The following is a 22060-nucleotide window of genomic DNA, read 5'->3' as shown; positions in this document are numbered from 1 at the left end:
CAACCAAATATTGCCTAAACCAAACAACAAAAGCAACAACAAAACAATAAGAAATGGAGAGTGGGGGCCGGGCGGTGGCGCTGGAGGTAAGGTGCCTGCCTTGCCTGCGCTAGCCTAGGACGGACCGCGGTTCGATCCCCCGGCGTCCCATATGGTCCCCCAAGAAGCCAGGAGCAACTTCTGAGCGCATAGCCAGGAGTAACCCCTGAGCGTCACAGGGTGTGGCCCAAAAACCAAAAAAAAAGAAATGGAGAGTGACCTTGACACATACTTAAACACACACTTTATTGGAGCAAGAGGCACCGGGTCAATCTAGAATCTTCTGTTCCTTTTAACATTACCAAGGGACACCTTCACTAAGATTCTGAAGTAGCCTCCAGTACCACTGATTGTGACCCCAAATATTCCCCCTCTCCAAAATTTGAGCTCTTTATTCTCCTTATGGTAAATTAACACATACTGACCTCTATCCAGTAGGTTTATTGGCAAAGAATAAGGTAAGTGGGCCCAATGGCAGGTTCTGGTTGTTTATCAGCCTCAGCAAACCATCATGAATAAGGGAATAGTCTGGTCATTAATTGCACACCAAATATATTCCCTCATCCCAGCTCCCTAAGACCAGATGTTGGTTTCATTAGCATTAAGGAGATTAATAGGCACTTAAAAAAAAAAAAGGATCATGCATTAGCTGTAGGGTGACACAATATTAGCAAGCATTTTTAAAGAATATCAAACTCCTAAAATCTTCTATTTTATTCTTGTCTGAGTGGCACCCATTTGTGGTGATGAAATTAGATGAAAATTAACCTGTACTATCACTTTGAGGTTATTGCTAAGTGAAAGATTTCCAACACTTCTGTTCTCCTCTTCTCCCATCCTTCTGCCCTGCTTAACATCAGTTGATTATGTTGCTTTGATTCACTAGAAGGCATATGTACTTTACATTACCATTATTGTTTAGCATACAATATAAAACACTACAGTCTATGCCTAAGAAGGGGAGGCCTGCATTTAGTTTTTAAGGCAAAAACTAGTTAGATGTATATGTCATATATCAGTTACTACATATGAAAAATTGATTGCCATTTTTTGAAAGAAAAAAAAAGAAAGTGCAGGTTATGTCCACTTTTATTTAAAGAGCTTTAAATCATCCAAAATGCAAGAAAGTAAAATTAAGCAGACATTACAGCCTTAAGTGATTGACTTTTGAAAGCAACTTTTCTTTCAACATAAATTATTGAATCATGAATAAGCAGAATCTATGTATAGATTTAGATATCACAACTATATCACTAGTCTGCTATATTGTGTTATGCCAATATTATCAAATATTAATGGCTTTTTCTGGGGGTTAAATTAAATTTCCATGTGCATCTTTTGCAAAACTTCATGTTCATCATTACTTCAGCTTATCAAGTTTTTCATCTCAAACATTGTTTTTAAAGGGGTATTTGATAGCAAAGGACTTTTATTTTTTTATTTATTTTTATTTTTTGGAATTGAAGTCACATTTGGTGATGCTCAGGTGTTACTCCTGGCTCTGCCCTTAGAAATTATCATCAGGGAGATGCAAATCAAAACAAAGATGGGATACCATCTCACACCACAGAGATTGGTACACATCACAAAGAATGAGAACAATCAGTGCTGGCGGGGATGTGGAGAGAAAGGAACTCTTATCCGCTGCTGGTGGGAATGCCGTCTAGTCCAACCTCTATGGAAAGCAATATGGAGATTCCTCCAAAAACTGGAAATTGAGCTCCCCTTCGACCCAGCTATACCACTCCTATCAAACTCGTGACCCACGGGCCGCAAACGGCTCTCCGTACATTTTGTGGCCTTGCCCTAGAGGAATCTTTTTGTTTTGTTTTGTTTTGTTTTAGTTGTTTGGGTCACACCCCCCAATTTTCAAGGTTTACTACTGACGTTGCACTCAAGGATCACCCAGACTTTGCCTCCTGCGGCCCCCAGGTAAATTGAGTTTGAGACCCCTGCTAGGAACAAAAGAATACAATACAGAAAAACCTTCCTCACACCTATATTTATTGCAGCACTATTCACAATAGCCAGGCTCTGGAAACAATCAAGATGCCTTTCAACAGATGAATGGCTAAAGAAACTGTGGTATATATACACAATGGAATAATATATATATATTATATATATATATTATATATATATATATATATATATATATATATATACACACACACACAAAGAAATTACTCCTGGCAGTTTCAGAGCACATTATGGGTGTGGCGATTGAAATTGGGTCAGCAAGGTAAAAATCCTACCTGCTATGCGATCAATCAGGCCCTGGACTATTATTTTTAATTTTATTTATTATTTATTTTTCAGTAAAGCAGAGTTTTTGTAACATTGATTATATTCAGAATTTTTAGTTTATTTATTTTTTAGCAGAAAATTTCTTGCTTTGAAGTTTCAAAAATAAAACTAGATTTTACTTAATAGTTTTCTTTAAAATTAAATTTTGGAAAAGACAGATAGTACAGCAATTAAACCCTAGCCTTATTTCAGACTGACTTTAACTTGTGCATAATATTGATGCCTGTGAAGATCTCTGGATAACTTATGAATTGGTAGAGAAAAGTAGCAGCCCCTAGAAGAGAATAGGCAGCTTTCTTTCTAAATATGACACCACAGAAATTCGGAAATCTAGGGTTGCAGTTTCTGTTCTGGCAAGAAAAATAAAATTAATCCTTGATCTTACTCAGGTCTTTTAGGGTCTGTTGTCATCCCTCACACAAAAAAAAACATCAGTAGGAGACAAGCAGTGAAGTAAAAACATATTTTATTTGCATGTATAGAGAAAGAAGATGAAGAGGATAAGAAAGAGAGAGTAGCATGCTCAAGGGAGAATGAAAGCTTCTCAGAAAAGGAGAACCCTGGTACTTGTACTTTTCCCCATATGAAAGTCCATATCATAGAAGAGGCAGTGTGGACAACATATAAGCAGGACCATGTACCCAGACAACACATGTATGCTTCTCCTTTATCTCAGTTGACTTTTATTAGATTTTCCAAACCTGTCTCATTGGAGTTTTAGCTCTAGTCAAGAGTCATTTTGGTAATGGTGGTTGCCAAGGGAAAAGGTTGGATGTAGTTGATAGGCCTCGATATCCCTTTGCTGGCCTTTGTTCTTGCTTGTGCTTCTTAGAGAATCCTCTACTTAGAGGATACAATCTTCACTAGGCCTGCAGTGATGCCACATAAAGATCTAAAAGGAATAAGGGCTTCAAATACAGTCTCTGGATTTTATTATAGCAAAATGTCATTGCCTTGAGGGTGTAGGGTTGGAGGTAGAGTATATCTCTTTCCTACCTGCCTGCCTTCTTCACTATGATGGTGCTGTGAGCATGGCTAGAAGTGTTCTCTGAATATAGAGCCAGTGCTAAACTCCAAACACTGCTAGTGTGTGCTCTCCTAAATTAAAGCAAACAATTAAATGGCTCTTAAAATTTATTATTGAACTTAAAATAATTACTTTTGGGACTTGATATTCTGTACAATGAATAAGGTACTCATCTTCTATGAGATCAACCTGAGTGTTATCTCCAACACCCCTTATGGTTCCAAAGAGAGATACCTAAGTATATTCAGATATACGCCTTGACAATAGATAGATGTGGCTCCAAGCAGACACAATATATCAAATGACTCATTGTTCATCACAAGGTATAAAGCTATGTTTCATTTTATATTTTAGTTACCAATGCCTAAGAATGAGATCGTTGGTTCTGCATTTCTCAGAAACAGAATATGTGTTACAATGTCAGTAGAAAGAGTAAATTAAGTGAATACTATGAATAAATATTAATTAATTAATACTATGCTTTCATAAATGTTCTAGCATATAAAGGCACTCTTACTTAAGATTAAGAAAACAGAGTTAATTTTTAAAATTTTATTTGGATACTTAAATATTTTATTTTTCTTGAGTATTGTATTGATTTTTGAACTGACAACATGGCATCATTCCTTGTGTTTGTGTATTAGGGTGACTCACAAGCTAAACTCAGGGGTATTGGAACACTCACCCTCATGACACTAGCTGAGAGATTTAATGATTTGTCTGGTATAATGATGTTATTACAGCTCAACCACACCGGGGTCTACCCAGGCCACCTTGGCTTTGCTCAGCAGCCTTCAGAGTTGCATTAGGCTGAGATTAGTAATCATGCAGAGTCAGGAATTGAACTTGCAAATCATGTACTACTGCCATCTGAACTAGCCCCCATTGCCTATATGATTGTTCTCAAATCCTCTTAAAGAAAATAAATGTAAACTTCTTAAACAATCACTGACATAGAACAGGAACTATATAAATCATAAACATAAAGACAATAGTCATATTAAGCTAAGAGATCTTTTTATAAAATGTTATATTGCCTTGCTTTTCACTTATGTATACTATAATTTAAAGTACATTTTATCAAATCTAATATTTTGTGTTGTTTATTTGAAAAATCTAGTTTTCCATCACTACAGCATTTCATAAGTCTCAAATATGTACCTGCTCTTTACAAAAATTTCACTCTTAATATAAAATATTATATCAGCTTGTTTAAGATGCTTATTTTCTAAATTTTTACCCACATCATTTATGTAAGGAATATAATAGAAATGCCTAAATGTCTTAGTAAATTTGATATAATCTACTTATTCAAAGGTCAGTTAATAGTGAAGAAGATGTTTTCAAAATCAGTCGTTATGGCTTAGAATGTTTGCCATCATTTTCTTGCAATTTCAATAGCTCAAAGCTCTCAAAAATATTTTATTTAGAGTCTAGAACGAAAGTACAGCAGTTAGAGCATTTGCCTTGCATATGACCAGCCTGGATTAAATCATAGCCCATCGTATGGTCCTCCAAGCCTGTCAAAAGTCATTTCTGAGCACAGAACCAGGAACAACCCCTGAGCACCAACAAATATGACCCCAAAATAAAAATAATAGAAGTTTTAGTTTTTACTTTAAATAAAAATAGCAATCATCTCTATTATAATTCAGACATTGCATCTGACCATATAAATAAACTCAATAAATCTTATCTAGATTTTAGAATAGATTCTTCCTATTTAGTCTATAGCATTTCTTTGTTGACTATTATTGGATTAACCTGTTTTCACCATAATCAATATGGCTCTTCTTTATATATATTTAATCCGATTTGGAAGGGAAGAACTTCTGGATAGCCTATTTACCCCTACCTTCAGAGTTGGATTAGGCTGAGATTAGTAATTATGCAGTGTCAGTAATTGAAATTGCAAATCATGTACTTCTTGCAGTCTAAACTAGTCCCTATTGCCTATATACTGGATCCTTAAGATTGATCTCAAGTTCTCTTAAAGAAAATTCTTTACATATATTTAATCCCATCTGGAAGGGAAGAACTTCTGGATAGGCTATTTACCCGGACCTGTCTTCTATCCATGGGGTGGTCCTATTCTTCTCAATAAAGATAATGACTCTGGCAGATCTCCACTTATGGTGGAAAGATCCTTGAACCAGTTTCATCTCTCCAGTTTGGTTTTAATTATTTCCTACAGTGACCTTGTTTTCAGACCTGAGTCCCCAATACCCTCAATATTTTGGGGTTAGAGAATGGGGACCTTAAAAATAGTGGGTGAGATGATTCTTGGGGAGAACAAGTAGATAATTAGGTGAATAGTCCCTCGTTGGATTAGGACTATAAACCCTTTTGGATTAAGGATATGGTAGTGTCCTAGCTTTGGAATGAGGAACATTGACCTTTTTCTCATCCTTTGCCATGTCCTCTACAGGAGTGGTGATATGTATAATAGACAGTTTGATGTTACGCAAGATTTATGCAACTCTGGTCCTTTTTATGTATCGCATATTTTGAGATGCACAGGCCAAATTTCTGAAAATCTTCCACATAGGAAAGTAAAAGCACCTTCCCAGAGATGTCATGTGTTCAAACTAAAAGCCATCCCAAGCAATAATTCATCGCTTGCCACTGGCATTAAATTAGAGAAACCACCATCTACCAAGACTGATGCATTGGATGAAAGAAATGCTGAAGATGAGCTGGGTACTGCCTCTTTGGATTCAGGGTTCAAAACTGGTTCTATAGGATTGCCTCCCTCCTCTCCCTCACTGCAGCTTAGCAGGGAGTGCTTTAGATGCAGATCTTCTCTCCTGTCCATCAGGAGAATAATCAGCCCCAATACTATGTGTACATAAAAATAGTCTCACTCAGTTGATTAAAAACTGTTCAAAGAATGGGGCTGAATTCAGCTTTTGTTTTTTTTTTTTATTTAAACACCTTGATTACATACATGATTGTGTTTGGGTTTCAGTCATGTAAAGAACACCCCCCATCACCAGTGCAACATTCCCATCACCAAAATCCCAAGTTTCCCTCCTCCCCACCCGACCCCCGCCTGTACTCTAAACAGGCTCTCCATTTCCCTCATACATTCTCATTATTAGGAAAGTTCAAAATGTAGTTATTTCTCTAACTAAACTCATCACTATTTGTGGTGAGCTTCCTGAGGTGAGCTGGAACTTCCAGCTCTTTTCTCTTTTGTGTCTGAAAATTATTATTGCAAGAATGTCTTTCATTTTTCTTAAAACCCATAGATGAGTGAGACCATTCTGCGTTTTTTTCTCTCTCTCTGACTTATTTTACTCAGCATAATGATTCCGTGTACATCCATGTATAGGAAAATGTCATGACTTCATCTCTCCTGACAGCTGCATAGTATTCCATTGTGTATATGTACCACAGTTTCTTTAGCCATTCGTCTGTTGAAGGGCATCTTGGTTGTTTCCAGAGTCTTGCTATGGTAAATAGTGCTGCAATGAATATAGGTGTAATGAAGGGGTTTTTGTGTTGTATTTTTATGTTCCTAGGGTATATTCCTAGGAGTGGTATAGCTGGGTCCTATGGGAGCTCGATTTCCAGTTTTTGGAGGAATCTCCATATTGCTTTCCATAAAGGTTGAACTAGACGGCATTCCCACCAGCAGTGGATAAGAGTTCCTTTCTCTCCACATCCCCACCAACACTGTTTATTCTCATTCTTTGTGATGTGTGCCATTCTCTGGGGTGTGAGGTGGTATCTCATCATTGTTTTGATTTGCATCTCCCTGATGATTAGTGATGTGGAGCATTTTTTCATGTGTCTTTTGGCCATTTGTATTTCTTCTTTGTCAAAGTGTCTGTTCATTTCTTCTCCCCATTTTTTGATGGGATTAGATGTTTTTTTCTTGTATAGTTCTATCAGTGCCTTGTATATTTTGGAGATTCTCCCCTTATCTGATGGGTATTGGGTGAATAGTTTCTCCCACTCAGTGGGTGGCTCTTGTATCCTGGGCACTATTTCCTTTGAGGTGCAGAAGCTTCTCAGTTTAATATATTCCCATCTGTTAATCCAGCTTTTGTTTTTATTGTACTCTATACTGACTGGAGTGAGGGTGGGCTTTGGACCCTTTAGGATTTTCATACTATTGCTAAGACCTGCCTGAAGCCCTCAATATACATGCAGGGGAGGATGTGTCTCACTGATGAAACCAAAACCAAGCTTCACAATCTAGGTCATTTTGGAAGGATGATTTTAAGGGTTCAATTGAATTCTGAATTTCTTTTAGGTGAAAGGCTTGATGCTGCAAACCCTCACAGGCAGGCAACTTTACCTCATGCTGTTTTAGAGCAAGTCTGTGAGGTGAACTGTATGCTTGGGGAAAGATATATACAGGTATTGTATTTGAAGCAAGCTTTAGAAAGATTTCTTAAAGCATGTCAGAACCATATGCAGACTTCCTGAGTAAACTTGATGGTAGCTATACAGAAACAATTATAAGTAAGGAAACACCTAATTATTTATGTCTTAACAAGTAACTTTCAAATGTATTATGACTTCAAGAATGTTCTTATGTTTTTGTCCACAATATCTTTAGAGAAGGAACTTGGATTATATAGACTTATTATAGTGCCCATTATGAGAATGTTTTGTTAGCCGATTTTCATGTTAAGTATGTCTGTAATCATGTCCTAATGTTTTTATTTATAAAATCCTACAGGAAATGTACCTGGGTGCTCTAAACCAAGAATATGATGCTCTATGGCAGGGGTCCTCAAACTTTTTAAACAGGGAGCCAGTTCACTGTCCCTCAGACCATTGGAGGGTCTGACTATAGTAAAAACAAAACTTATGAACGAATTCTTATGCACACTGCATATATCTTATTTTGCAATGAAGAAACAAAACAGATACAAGTACAATATGTGACCCACGGGCCATAGTTTGAGGACCACTGCTCTATGGTCTAGAGTCTTATGACAGTACTCAATATAAAATTATGTAGTACATTTTAGAAAAAGTTTTAGTTTTACGCTGATGACAGAATTTGGAAAAGCAGATTGTTTTGAGAATAATACATGCACTATCTAATCTATGAAGCTTTTACAGCCAAATCTACTTTTACCTGCTGTGGTTTCTATGATTTAGAAAATCTGGGGCTGGAGAGATAGCATGGAGGTAAGGCGTTTGCCTTTCATGCAGGAGGTCATCGGTTTGAATCCCGGCGTCCCATATGGTCCCCTGTGCCTGCCAGGAGCAATTTCTGAGCCTGGAGCCAGGAATAACCCCTGAGCACTGCCGGGTGTGACCCAAAAACCACAAAAAAAAAAAATCTTTTCTCTAACTTATCTGATGGCTTTATATTTTTGAAGTGCTTTGTTCCAGTCCTTGCTGGGTGAGTCTTACAGCTGTAAGTTACTTGTTTATCTACAATGTATGTCTGTACATGTGTGTATGTGTATGGTGGCCACATTTATATTAGGATTATGTCCTTCTGCATTAACAATAGTTGACCCCACCCCTGGCTGAGACTCTAAAAACCTTTTCCATTGTTTTTCTGTGTTCACTTATCCCTGAATTGTTGCCCTCCCTAATAAATCCTTTACCCAAACAAAGATCTAAACCTCTTATGACCTGGTGCACTGCCCCACCTGTTCTATATCTCATTGTCATGGACAAAATTGTCATGACAAAATCTCATTGTCATGCCCAGGACCAAATTTGGAATTTTCAGTGGGTCTTGAGTCAAAGACATAACTTGACTCATGATTCCAGCCAGTGACCTCTTTGACTGCTACCTACTGACAAATAATCTCATTGACTGAAGCAGAAATCCAAATTCTACCCCCTTGGATATATTCACCTCCCTGGAACTTACTCAAAAGACATGAGGGATATATTTATATTTATTTAGGTGTATTTATTTACTACATATATTTTCTTTCTTTTGTTTTTTGTTTGTTTATTTGTTGGTTGGTTTGCTTTTGGGTCATACCTGGCAGTGTTCAGAGGTTCCTCCTGGCTATATGCTCAGAAAGAGCTCCTGGCAGGCTCGGGGGACCATATGGGATGCCGAGATTTGAACCACCGTCCTTCTGCATGCAAGACAAAGGCCTTACCTCCATGCTATCTCTCCAGCCTCTATTTACTATATATATTTTAAGTGTATTTCTTTATTGGGAGGCAATATAAACCCTTCAAACTTGTTCAGTAAAAATATTAGGAGATATATGTATTTCTTTATATGTATTTTTTGCAGAACTGTATTGTTACTAATCTATGTATTGAGATTATTGAGCATGACATTAACTGAGGGACAGATACTACTACTTAGCCATAACCCACTAGTGCCCTAATAGTACCTTCTGGTATTACCTTTCCTTTTTGCCTAGGTCCAATAAAATGGGAAAATCTTAGTTAAGAGAGAAGTTACTATTTATTAGGAATAGGAACTCCAAAATTCTTAAGTTTCAGGTGGGCCTTTTATCCTGAACATGTGTCATGTTGACTTGACTTAGCCTTCAGTAGCTCTGAGATTGGCTGTGAACTCCCAACATTTTGGTCCCATCATCTGAAGCACCACGGGTTTCCACACCACACCAGGCAATGACTTACATCCAGGCCAGGTTTCCTTGCTGTTCCAGCATTGGATTGTACCAGAGTGGGTTCCCATGCCACCCTGGTGACAACACAGAACTGTCAATGACTTGCATCTGGAGTGAATTTCCATGCCATGTCATTCTGACAGCAAAATGAAACTAGGACATGATTTATGATACCTTGACTACCCCATAGGACCTGCAAAAAAACCCCAAGAACTGTAATTAGAGTTCTAATTGCAACAACTACTATGTGGAAAACTTTTCTTGAGACCTAGAAGAAGGATTCTGGGGTTTGGCAAATTTAGACTGTGTGAAGCCTGTAGATGGTAAATATGATCAGATGCTTCCTGCTCTTAGTTTGAAAGATTTTTCTTCTTTACTCAGATTTTGCTGTACCTATGCAAAATATAGACCTCACCATTCAAAATCTAGATAGGGGTTTCCAGCTTTTTACAGAGAACATCAAAGCACAATCTATTCTGGTCTATCTCATATTTCTATATTTTAGTGAATACAAAATTGGAGTTGTTAAATTAACTGATGTTCACCTAATCAAAGATGGATTTTTCTTTACATATATTTATCCAACTTGGGTGGGAGGCATCTCTGGACAGGCTCTCTATCCCAGCCTGTTCTCCACCCATGAGGGTGGCTTTATTCTTCCCAATACAGTCTGCTGCTCAGGCAGATCTCTACTTTTCATGGTGGAAGATATCATTTCATCTCTCCAGCTTTGTTTGAAATAGTTGCTGCAGTGGCCTTGTTTTCAGACCTGTATCTCTAATCCTGGCAGGTTGGGCTGAGAGGAATTATCTACAACTATTAAATTTTAAATTGAAGATGTGGCATAAGTAGCCTGTTTTAAGGGCAAGTTTATAGTTATATTATAGATTGGAACAAGATATGCTCCTCATTCTCTGCTATCTCCATCCTTGCTCTCTGCTATTTGAAAAAAGAATAATTTATCCCCAAGTGCTAATAGTAGTTAGGATCATTAAAAAGAAAACTTAGAACTACTCACTTTGATAAATGTACAGCAAAACTGAGTGATTTAGTATATGTGATTCTTGATTACATCAATAAGCCAATTGTAATTAATTTAAATAACAATTTTGCCTTAAATTTTAATTTGGTATAAAAATGATTTTCTCTCTTGTGTAAGAAAATTTGAATAGTAATTTTTATTTATTCCAGTTAAAGGCACAGTTTCAGGAAGGTCACAGACTAAATATACCCAGAATTTTCCTGATGAGATAGAGTTGTTTTTGTCTTTAAAAATTATACTTAGTTTTATTTTTTCTTTATTAAAATAATCTGTTTTATAGAGTTTAGAACTTCTCTGTGACATGTTTAGTGATCAGCTTCTGATCACTATTACATGTTCCTCTTATATGTGATTTGTCTATCAGTATGTATAACAATCTAAAGTATATGTGGGATTGCTAAGAGGTACTCAAAATAACAATAGTTTTGAGAATAAGGAAGAAAATATAGACATATTCATATCTTGGTTCACTACTTCAAGATTTTTCATAGGCATAATAAAATACAAATTTATTAAACAATAGTTGATAAGTTGACAGTTTGCTGTTACAAGAGTTTGAATTCTTTCTTTCTTTTTTTTTTTTTTTGGTTTTTGATTTTTGTGCCACATCTGGTGACACTCAGGGGTTACTCCTGGCTATGCGCTCAGAAATAGCTTCTGACTTAGGGTACCATATGGGATGCTGGGGATCAAACTGAGGTCTATCCTGGATCAGCCATGTGAAAGGCAAATGCCCTACCGCTGCACCCTGCTCCAGCCCCAAGAACTCTTTAGTCTAGAAATTTTTGCTCTCAACTACAATATGTAGTTATTTGATTTCAAATAAATTAATTCCTTATTGGCTATATATTCTGCACTTTACATGAAAATGAGGTTAATGTAATTTGAGGATTATTGATGTATAGTTTTCAGATTTTGATCACCAGAAATTATTCCTAACATTAAATAATATACTAATATCTCTCATTAAATATATAACTAATACTAAGTTGGGACATTTATTTGTAAGTACTTTGGATATTAGATTTAAAGTATAAAAGTTCTTAGAAAAACACAAACACAAAATTGTCATCATGCAATAAAACTAATGGAAATCACATAGCCCACTAACTGGTGCTATTACTAAACAAAAAAAGCAGTGATTTGGTTGCCAGAGGGATAGTAAAAATGGTAGAATATTTCTATTGCATGTGGTTGGCACCGCATATGTTCCCCGCCCAAGGTTTCCTAGGAGTGGTCCCTGAGAACAGAGCCAGTAGTAAGACTTAAACAATGTTGAAATAAATTCAAAACAAAACAAAAAAAGCTATTGATTTTATTTATGCACTCAATCTAAATAACAAAAATGTAAAGAAGAAAAAAAATTGTAAAAATTTTAGATAGTAAAACATTGAATTAGGTAACATAAAAAGCCTATAGAAATAAAAATACTTTTGTATGCAAATATACAGTCCCAATATTTTGTGCTATTTTTATTTAAAATGTAAAATATAATACTAAGTTGAGGTATATAATTTTTAAATATTTTATTCATAGTGTATTAAATTCAAAGTTAAACATATATCAATATCTCATGAGATTTGATCTCAGTTAATATGATTTTAGTAATAACTAGCCTGAGGAATGGTATTGAAAATCACTCATGATTTATGTTAACTGCAATAGCATTTGATCACATTGCATTGATTCACATTTTTCAGGAGTATAAATTCCATGTTCTTATGTATTTCATCACCACTAAATTTTCTAATGTATAAAATACATATTTATAAATATTTTGCACTGTGCAAAATGTGAAAATTTTATTTCATTATCTAGCTATGGGTGTTTAAAATAAATGTATAAATGTCATTTTAAAAACACCTCTAGGGGCATAAATAAAGCTAAATTTCACATCAGTATAACTACTCTAATTTATATAAAAAAAACTTTTTTTCTTAATACCTTTCAACCAATATCATTTATTCTGATCACATGACAAAGTTGCTGATATTGAGTATCCTCCTTTGTTTATAAAGATGAAACTTGTGAACTCCAAATGCTTCCTTCAATTTATTCAGCTCATTATTTATAGCTGTAATTGGAGTCCTCATATGCATCTAAAGCTAATTATCAAGATCCCAGTTACAATAAGTTTCTCTTCAAACTGTTATAATAAAATAGCATTTTAGATTTTCAAGTAGAATAGATGCAGAAATATGTAATTTAAAAAAACTGGTTCTTCTTGGGTTAAAAAATGTATTGATTTCTAGATAGATTAGAATACAATAAAATTTGAATTGGATATTCCAAGAATCACTGTAGGTCCATAATTAGAATAAATGATTCTTATTGTTAGAAAAGAGAGTATATCTTGTTAATTTAACCACGTACTTGATGTACGTAAAAAATAAATCATTTTAAGTTCTTCTTACTTAGGATTATCAAACCTAAGTATATTTCTGTATATTAAAGATGATCAAAGATATTGAAATAGTATTTTTATTTACTTGAAGTTTACTTTAAAAATGAATTCAATTTCTTTTTTGAACAAGAATAAATTGTATTATGCATGTGTAGCTGAAGAAAACGTAGGTGGTTTTATTGTACAAAATAATGTCTAAACCTTAGCATGTCAACAGATTGCTCTGAATGTACATTCAATCTATTCCCTTATAATGTATGCCAGAAATAACAAAGAATTTTGCATATTATAACATATTTCTCCTTCTCAATACTTGGAGTTTGCATTTGGCCTTTAATTTTATTTAAGCATTTCATGATATTTATTGTACTAACACAGAATTGAGAATTATGTATTTACCTATTATGAAAAGATATCATAATGTTAGATTTTTATTTAAAAGGATTTACCACCTGGAATCTGTACTAATAGTATTACTGGAGAGGCAAGATTGTGAAATAACATCTCATCTACTTTCTTTCTTTCTTTCTTTCTTTCTTTCTTTCTTTCTTTCTTTCTTTCTTTCTTTCTTTCTTTCTTTCTTTCTTTCTTTCTTTCTTTCTTTCTTTCATTCTTTCTTTCTTTCTTTCTATTTCTTTTTCTTTCCTTTCTTTCTTTTCTTTCTTTCTTTCTTTCATTCTTTCTTTCTTTCATTCTTTCTTTCTTTCTATTTCTTTTTCTTTCCTTTCTTTTCTTTCTTTCTTTCTATCTTTCTACTTTTTCTTTCTTTCTTCTTTTTCTTTCTTTCTTTCTTCTTTCTCTTTCTTTCTTCTTTCTTTCTCTGTTTCTTTCTCTTTCTTCTTTTTCCTATTTTTTTCTCTGACTTTCTGCTTTTTCTCTTTTAAAAATTCATTACTTCATTGTTTTCTTTTTTAATTTACTTTATTTAAAAAGCATATATTAGAATTGGAGTGTAATACAATGGTAAGGCGTTTGCCTTTCAAGTAGCTGAATTGGGACATACCAGGGTTCGAATTCTGTCATCCCAAATGGTCTCCTGAGCCTGCCAGGAGCAATTTCTGAGCTCAGAACCAGGATTACCCCTGAGTGCCACCAGGTGTGGTCTAAAAACAAAAACAAAAACAGCATATATTACATAGTTGACATGTTTATTATAACACATTTGTTTCCAGGTAAATTTGAGCAAAATTATTTAAAAAAGAAAAAGCAAACAAACACAGCTACAAGAAAATCTGTGAGAATTATTGTACCACAAATGAGGTACAATTGTCATTGTCAGAAGTTATAGTAGGGTCATGCTACTTGCTGACTATTTACTTACTTCATTTGTTTCTGAACATTAGGTGACTTCAGCTTGCCTGGCATGTTCCTATGAGAATGTCTGTATTAAAATAAATGGAGATTTTGTGCAGTCATGACTGGGGTCAAGCAGTCCAGGAACTCTGGCTACTATTACGGATATCGGGCTTTTGTACGATGTGTTTTCAGCTGCCAGGTGTGAAAAGGCAGGACAAACAAGGGTTCATGCACTCATTCCCAAAAAAGTCCTGATGACATTAGCCCCAAATACTGCAATACTTGGAGTTTTCGTCAACTTCATATCTCTGCATAGAGTATTAGAGGGGTGGTAAAGTAAAGCCATAGGAAAGCAAGGATTTGTTATTAATGTATTAACTAATTAATATGTGTGATGTACTAATATCCTCCTGAGATTTCTAGATTTCAGATATGTTGCCGGTATACCCATAATTTTTCAAAACTTGATTTATATCTCATTTGAAAATGGAATGAGTTTATGGAGCTAGCAGGGTACAGACATAGTAACTAGCATTTTTGTTGTAGTTGTTGTTCTGTTGTATTTTCTGAATGGAAAACTAAGTAATCCACCACTGTAGATGAAAACAATGGGAATTTTTAAAATATATTTTATTTAAACACCTTGATTACATACATAATTGTATTTGGGTTTCAGTCATGTAAAGAACATCACCCACACCACTGCAACATTCCCATCACCAATGTCCCAAATCTCCCTCCTCCCCACCCTACTCCTGCCTGTACTCTAGACAGGCTTTCTATTTCCCTCATATATTGTCATTACTAGGATAGTTAAAATGTAGTTATCCCCTAACTAAACTCATCCCTGTTTATGGTGAGCTTCATAAGGTAAGCTGGAACTTCCAGCCCTTCTCTCTTTTGTGTCTGAAAATTATTGCAAGAATGTCTTTCATTTTTCTTAAAACCCATAGATGAGTGAGACCATTCTGCGTTTTTCTCTCTCTCTCTGACTTATTTCACTGAGCATAATAGATTCCGTGTACATCCATGTATAGGAAAATTTCATGACTTCATCTCTCCTGACAGCTGCATTATATTCCATTGTATATATGTACCACAGTTTCTTTAGACATTCTTCTATTGAAGGGCATCTTGGTTGTTTCCAGAGTCTTGCTATGGTAAATAGTGCTGCAATGAATATAGGTGAAAGGAAGATTTTTGTATTGTAATTTTGTGTTCCTAGTGTATATTCCTAGGAGTGGTATAGATGGATCATATGGGAGCTTGATTTCCAGTTTTTGGAGGAATCTCCATATTGCTTTCCATAATTTGGACTAGACGGCATTCCCATCAGCAGTGGATAAGAGTTCCTTTCTCTCCACATCCCCACAACACTGCTTATTCTCATTTTTTGTAATGTGTGCCAATTTCTGTGGTGTGAGGTGGTACCTCATAGTTGTTTTGATTTGCATCTCCCTGATGATTAGGATGTGGAGCATTTTTTCCTGTGTCTTTTGGCCATTTGTATTTCTTCTTTGTCAAAGTGTCTGTTAATTTCTTCTCCCCATTTTTTTGTGGGATTAGATTTTTTTCCTTCTAAAGTTCTGTCAGTGGCTTGTATATTTTGGAGATTAGCCCCTTATCTGATGGGTGTTGGGTGAATAGTTTCTCCCACTCAGTGGGTGGCTCTTGTATCCTGGGCACTATTTCCTTTGAGGTGCAGAAGCTTCTCAGCTTAATATATTCCCATCTGTTAATCTCTGCTTTCACTTGCTTGGAGAGTGCAGTTTCCTCCTTGAAGATGCATTTATTCTCAATGTCCTGAAGTGTTTTGCCTATGTGTTGTTCTATATATCTTATGGTTTCAGGTCTGATATTGAGGTCTTTAATCCATTTGGATTTTACCTTTTTACATAATGTTAACTGGGGGTCTAAATTCAATTTTTTTGCAATTGGCTATCCAGTTGTGCCAACACCACTTATTGAAGAGGCTTTCTTTGCTCCATTTAGGATTTCTTGCTCCTTTATCAAAAATTAGGTGATTTATGTCTTGGGAACATTCTCTGAGTATTCAAATCTATTCCACTGATCTGAGGGCCTGTCTTTATTCCAATACCATGCTGTTTTGATAACTATTGCTTTGTAGTAAAGTTTAAAATTGGGGAAAGTAATTCCTCCCATATTTTTTCCCCAGTGATTGCTTTAGCTATTCTAGGGTGTTTATTATTCCAAATGAATTTCAAAAGTGCCTGATCCACTTCTTTAAAAAAATGTCACGGTTATCTTTAGGGGGATCACATTAAATCTGTACAATGCTTTGGGGAGTATTGCCATTTTGATGATGTTAATCCTGCAAATCCATGAACAGGGTATGTGTTTCCATTTCCGTGTGTCCTCTCTTATTTCTTGGAGCAGAGTTTTATAGTTTTCTTTGTATAGGTCCTTCACATTTTTAGTCAAGTTGATTCCAGGATATTTGAGTTTGTGTGGCACTTTTGTGAATGGAGTTGTTTTCTTAATGTCCATTTCTTCCTAATTACTATTGGTGTATAGAAAGGGCATTGATTTTTGTGTGTTAATTTTGTAGCCTGTGACCTTGCTATATGAGTGTATTGTTTCTACAAGCTTTTTGGTAGAATCTTTAGGGTTTTCTAAGAAGAGTATCATGTCATCTGCAAACAGCGAGAGCTTGACTTTTCCTTTCCTATCTGGATTCCCAACAAGGGGAATTTTTAATTTTACTCTTTACCACCAAACCCATTATTACTTTGATTTTTCAACATTCACTTACACATGGTAGTCATTCAAATTAGAGGGATATATACATAATCTAATGCCATGTGATTATGTATATTTGAAGATTAAAACCCAAAGTGAAAACAACAGAGTAACTTTATCAAAATAAATCAATCATAAATAAATTTCTAAATATTTACAAAAATTTACAAAAGTGAAAATATCAGAGTAACTTTATCAAAGTAAATCAACCATAGATAAATTTAAAAAAATACTCAATGACCTAAACTCAAATAACCTATTTCCTCAAAATTGGTATGTGGTCATTGCTGACTTAAAACTATTATATATATATATATATATTCAAAATATATACATATATATGGTAGATTAGTTTAAGTTAAATTGGTCTGCATACTGAATATCCTGAAAATGCAAATAAAAAGTAACATCATTTCTCAAATAAGTGAAAAAAAAAAAAACCTTATTCACTATTGGTAGAAATGTAAACTAATGAAGTTTGTGTAAAAAAATGTAAAAATTTCTCAAGAAATTAAAAGTTGACCTACCAAATACACAATATATGTTATCCAAACATAAATTCACTAATCTAAAAATATGTATGTACCCATGTTTATTGCATGTTTTTCAATTTTCAATAACTGGCATCTAAAAAGAATACAAGTGCTCACTGATAGATGAATAAAGAATTGAATATTTAGTACATGCATTTTTGTGTGTTATAATATGCTCTGGAACTTGAGAGACATACCAGATGACAAATGGAGACAATACTGAAAATAATAACAGAAGAGATATACATATGTTTTAAATTTTATAGTTCTCTTATCTTAATTTTTCTATAATATATGTATGGGTAATATATTTATGAATTAAATACTAAGGCAAATAGAAAAAAATGTTTAAATGTATATATCACTATATATCATATTCCCTACACTGAACTCACAAATAAACTTTCAAGTTTTGCTGAAGGCCAAGATGGCAGATAAGGAAGTGAACTGCTTTGAGAAAAATAAATATTCAGAACAGAAATAGCAATCAGCTCTATAGAAGACCTGGCAGAAAGAAAAAACAAAAATCTCTGGTGTGGGACAAATGTGATCAACTGAACTATAGCTTGCTTGGTCAATGTGCTGGGGGTGGGAGAAGAAGGTAAGCTCCCTCAAAGAGGCAGGTAACAGAAGTCCACAGTCCAAGGTAAAGAAGAGCAGATGGACTCCAGACTATGCCCATCTGTTTTCAGGACAGCACAGTCTAGTTGAGAAGCCAGTAAAGTAGTTAGCAGGAAGCAAAAACAGAATGAAAAAGACTCAGAAATAAATAATGTAAAGTCAGAGAAAGCATACAGTAGGTAAAGCACTTGATCTGCATGCCGTGAACAAACTAAATCTGTCACTTTGCATAGACTGATATTTGTACCTAGCTAGTAGTAAATCCTGAGTATCTGCAGGTATTGCCTATTCCAGATAATAACTACACTAATAATTGATTTAATGAATTAATGATGAAAAAGTAGTATAATAATGGTGGTTTTATATATATATATATATATATATATATTCAGGGTTGTACAACTTAGGCAGAAATGCTGAAACTAGAAGGCACCAGAAAATTATAAAAGACAGTATTCTCCACATCCCTAAAGATATAAAGTGATCTTTGATTTTGAGACAGGAAGGAGGTAGCCCTGACCACTATTGGCTGGACATGGTCCTAAAAGAAAACAAAAAACAGCAACATCAGACAACATCAGAAAAAGTTTTTATAAAAATTTACCATACAAAATCTAGCAATATTTTTTATCCAGGGCTGTAAGAATTTTAAACTATATGTTAAAATCATAATAGACCAGACCAATACAAAACTAAATACAAATCACGTAATCATATCAACTGATGCAGAGAAAGCATTTGACAAAATCCAATATCTATTCTACATAAAGTCTCAATAAAATGGTATAGAGGAAGGGCCAGGACAATAGAACAGTGGTAGGGCATTTTTTTTGCACGTGTTCAACCCCAGACTGATCCCAATTTGACTCCCGGCATCCCATATGATCCCCTGAGCCTGCCAGAAATGATTTATGAGTGCAGAGTCAGGAGTAAGTCCTGAGCGCCACCCGCTGTGACCCAATATCCCTCCCCAAAATGGTATAGAGGAAAGTATTTTAATAGACTCATAAACCACAACCTTCAAGTAATGATTATAATCAATGTAGAAAAACTGAAAGCCTTATCTTAAGATCAGGCACATGATAATGCTATTCAATGTCATCACAAGATAGTAAAGTCCTAGCTCTAGCACTTAGGTGAGAAAAATATTTTAATAGTATACAAATTAGAAATAAATGAAAGAATCACTATCTGCAGATACCATTATACTGTACTAAGGAAACCATGAAGACTACAAATTTGACTAAACTTGAACTGTGGAAATAAACACTAAAACAATTCTTGTGCATCAACTAACTGTTATATCTTGACTTCTAATTTGCATTTTACTCAGGAAAAACAATAAAAATGCTTAAGTTCCAAAATGTATGAAATTATAGAAGAGGTGGCATCATTAAATTCTAGTCATATAGTCAGAAACAATTTTTATACACTGATTTCTGTTCCTTATATATTCATTATATACATGCCAATTTTTTCTTTTATAGATAAAGTTGGAGTGGTATCAATTTTGCTTATGTGTGATATGATGCATAGAAAAAAAATATTTTTCAGGATAGAAATATGTAGCTTAGTGATAGAGGATTTACCTTACAAATGCAAAACCCTGGGTTTAATATCTAGCATAGCCAAAAAATGCATATTGCCTTTTTATATTAAAGATACTTGGGTGAAATGCATTATAAGGAGTGTGTCTCATATTCCATATTGTAATGGTTAATGCAAAATATATTCCATCTAATTACAGTGTTCAAGTAACAGTAGAGCTCATATTTATTTGTCACATTAGCCCCCACATTTTTAATTCTCTAAAATTAAAATCAATGTGTCTATAAAAAAGGAGAGATTTGAAATATAATCTAGTGAAATTAAAGTAAGTACTATAATTATGAGACATGCTAATTTTATCTAAAAATATTGATCTTCAAGAAGAAATGTCATCACATACACAACTTTTTGACATGTCTTTACATGGAGGCTCCACTTGCTGTAATTCAACCTCAGGTGAATGGGTGTGAAGCAGGGATGACTCAATAATGAAGAAAACAAAACAGACAGAAGGGAGAAAAGCATGGAGTCAAGAGGCTTTCATCCACAAGGACTTAGTGCAGACTCTCTTTTCAATGTGATCTTTATTTTGCATTCACTTTATTATTCATTTGGGGGGGAGAAAGGGCAGACCTAGCTAACAGACAAAAAGACCTATCTAATGTTAAAGGAGCCTAGGTGGTTCCTTATATCTCAAAAAGGGTGGGTGAAGGAAAGAGGGAACTAAGGCAAAGTCTTTGTTTTAGGAAAAACAGGGTGTGAGTTCTGTGTGTTTAGCTACACTTTTACTATACCATGGCAAAAAAAAAAAAAACCTAAAAATGTCTGCTCAAGTTTCTTATTATTCCCACCATATTTTATTTTCAGAATTGTTTAAGTGGTCATAGAAAATTCATAGCCTAATAGTTATGACAAAAATGACCACATAATAAGCGATGCTTAATAAAAAAAAAAACTATGCGACCCATCATGCAATTTAAAATTACCAACAAAAATAGTATAATAAGGTGCTATTTTTGACACAAAGAATAAGAAATTCTGGAGAGAAGTGAGGGATAAGGTTAACTATGAGGACAAACTCAAATTACTTTTTAATCTTTTGGTTCTCAAGCAAGCACTATTCAAAAACATTATTTAAGCTTGGGAGATAGTATAACATTTAAGATGCTTGTGTTGTGCAAGGCCAACCCTGTTTTGATCCCTGGTATCTCATATGATATTATGAACACAAAGCCGGAAGTCGTAAGTATTGCTCAGTGTGAATTCCCCTAAAGCAAATACAAATGTCTATATTGATCAATAATCAATCAGAACTCTATGGCTTATCAATCCAGATAGGTTTGAAAATCAATTTATTTCATGAGAATGTAGTGATGTAATAATGAGAATATTAGAAATAAATATTAAGAAATTAATCAAAAATAATATTGCAGATAGTGTACTACTCACATATTATAACTTATAAAATGTAGCTTATAATACTGCTTTGATCATTACATTCCCCGTTCAATGGTTATAGCATTTCAATTATACAAGGAAAGTTCATTTCAAATTATTTATTTTGCTTTCCTGTGAACTTCAAAATCTGTCAAAGTGGTAAGGCAACCATTGGCTATATAGAATCCAGAAAATAAATACGCTTAGATAGAAAGATGATAGTCTGAGGAGAGGGACTAAAAAGGTGATTTAGAGAGCTGTAATTACTAATTACCTTAGCCACTGTATTGGTGGGGGTCCTGCATTCACTTTTTTTTTTTTTGGTGCTCAGGGGTTACTCCTGGATATCTACTCTACTCAAAAATAGCTCCATATGGGACGCCTGGATTCAAATCAACAACCTTAGGCCTTGGATTGGCTGCTTGCAAGGCTGTGCTCTCTCTGGCCCCTGCATTCACATTTTTATCT

Source organism: Suncus etruscus, chromosome 10 (genome assembly GCF_024139225.1).
Source record: "Suncus etruscus isolate mSunEtr1 chromosome 10, mSunEtr1.pri.cur, whole genome shotgun sequence".
NCBI lineage: Eukaryota > Metazoa > Chordata > Mammalia > Eulipotyphla > Soricidae > Suncus > Suncus etruscus.
This window is presented reverse-complemented; position numbering follows the sequence as displayed.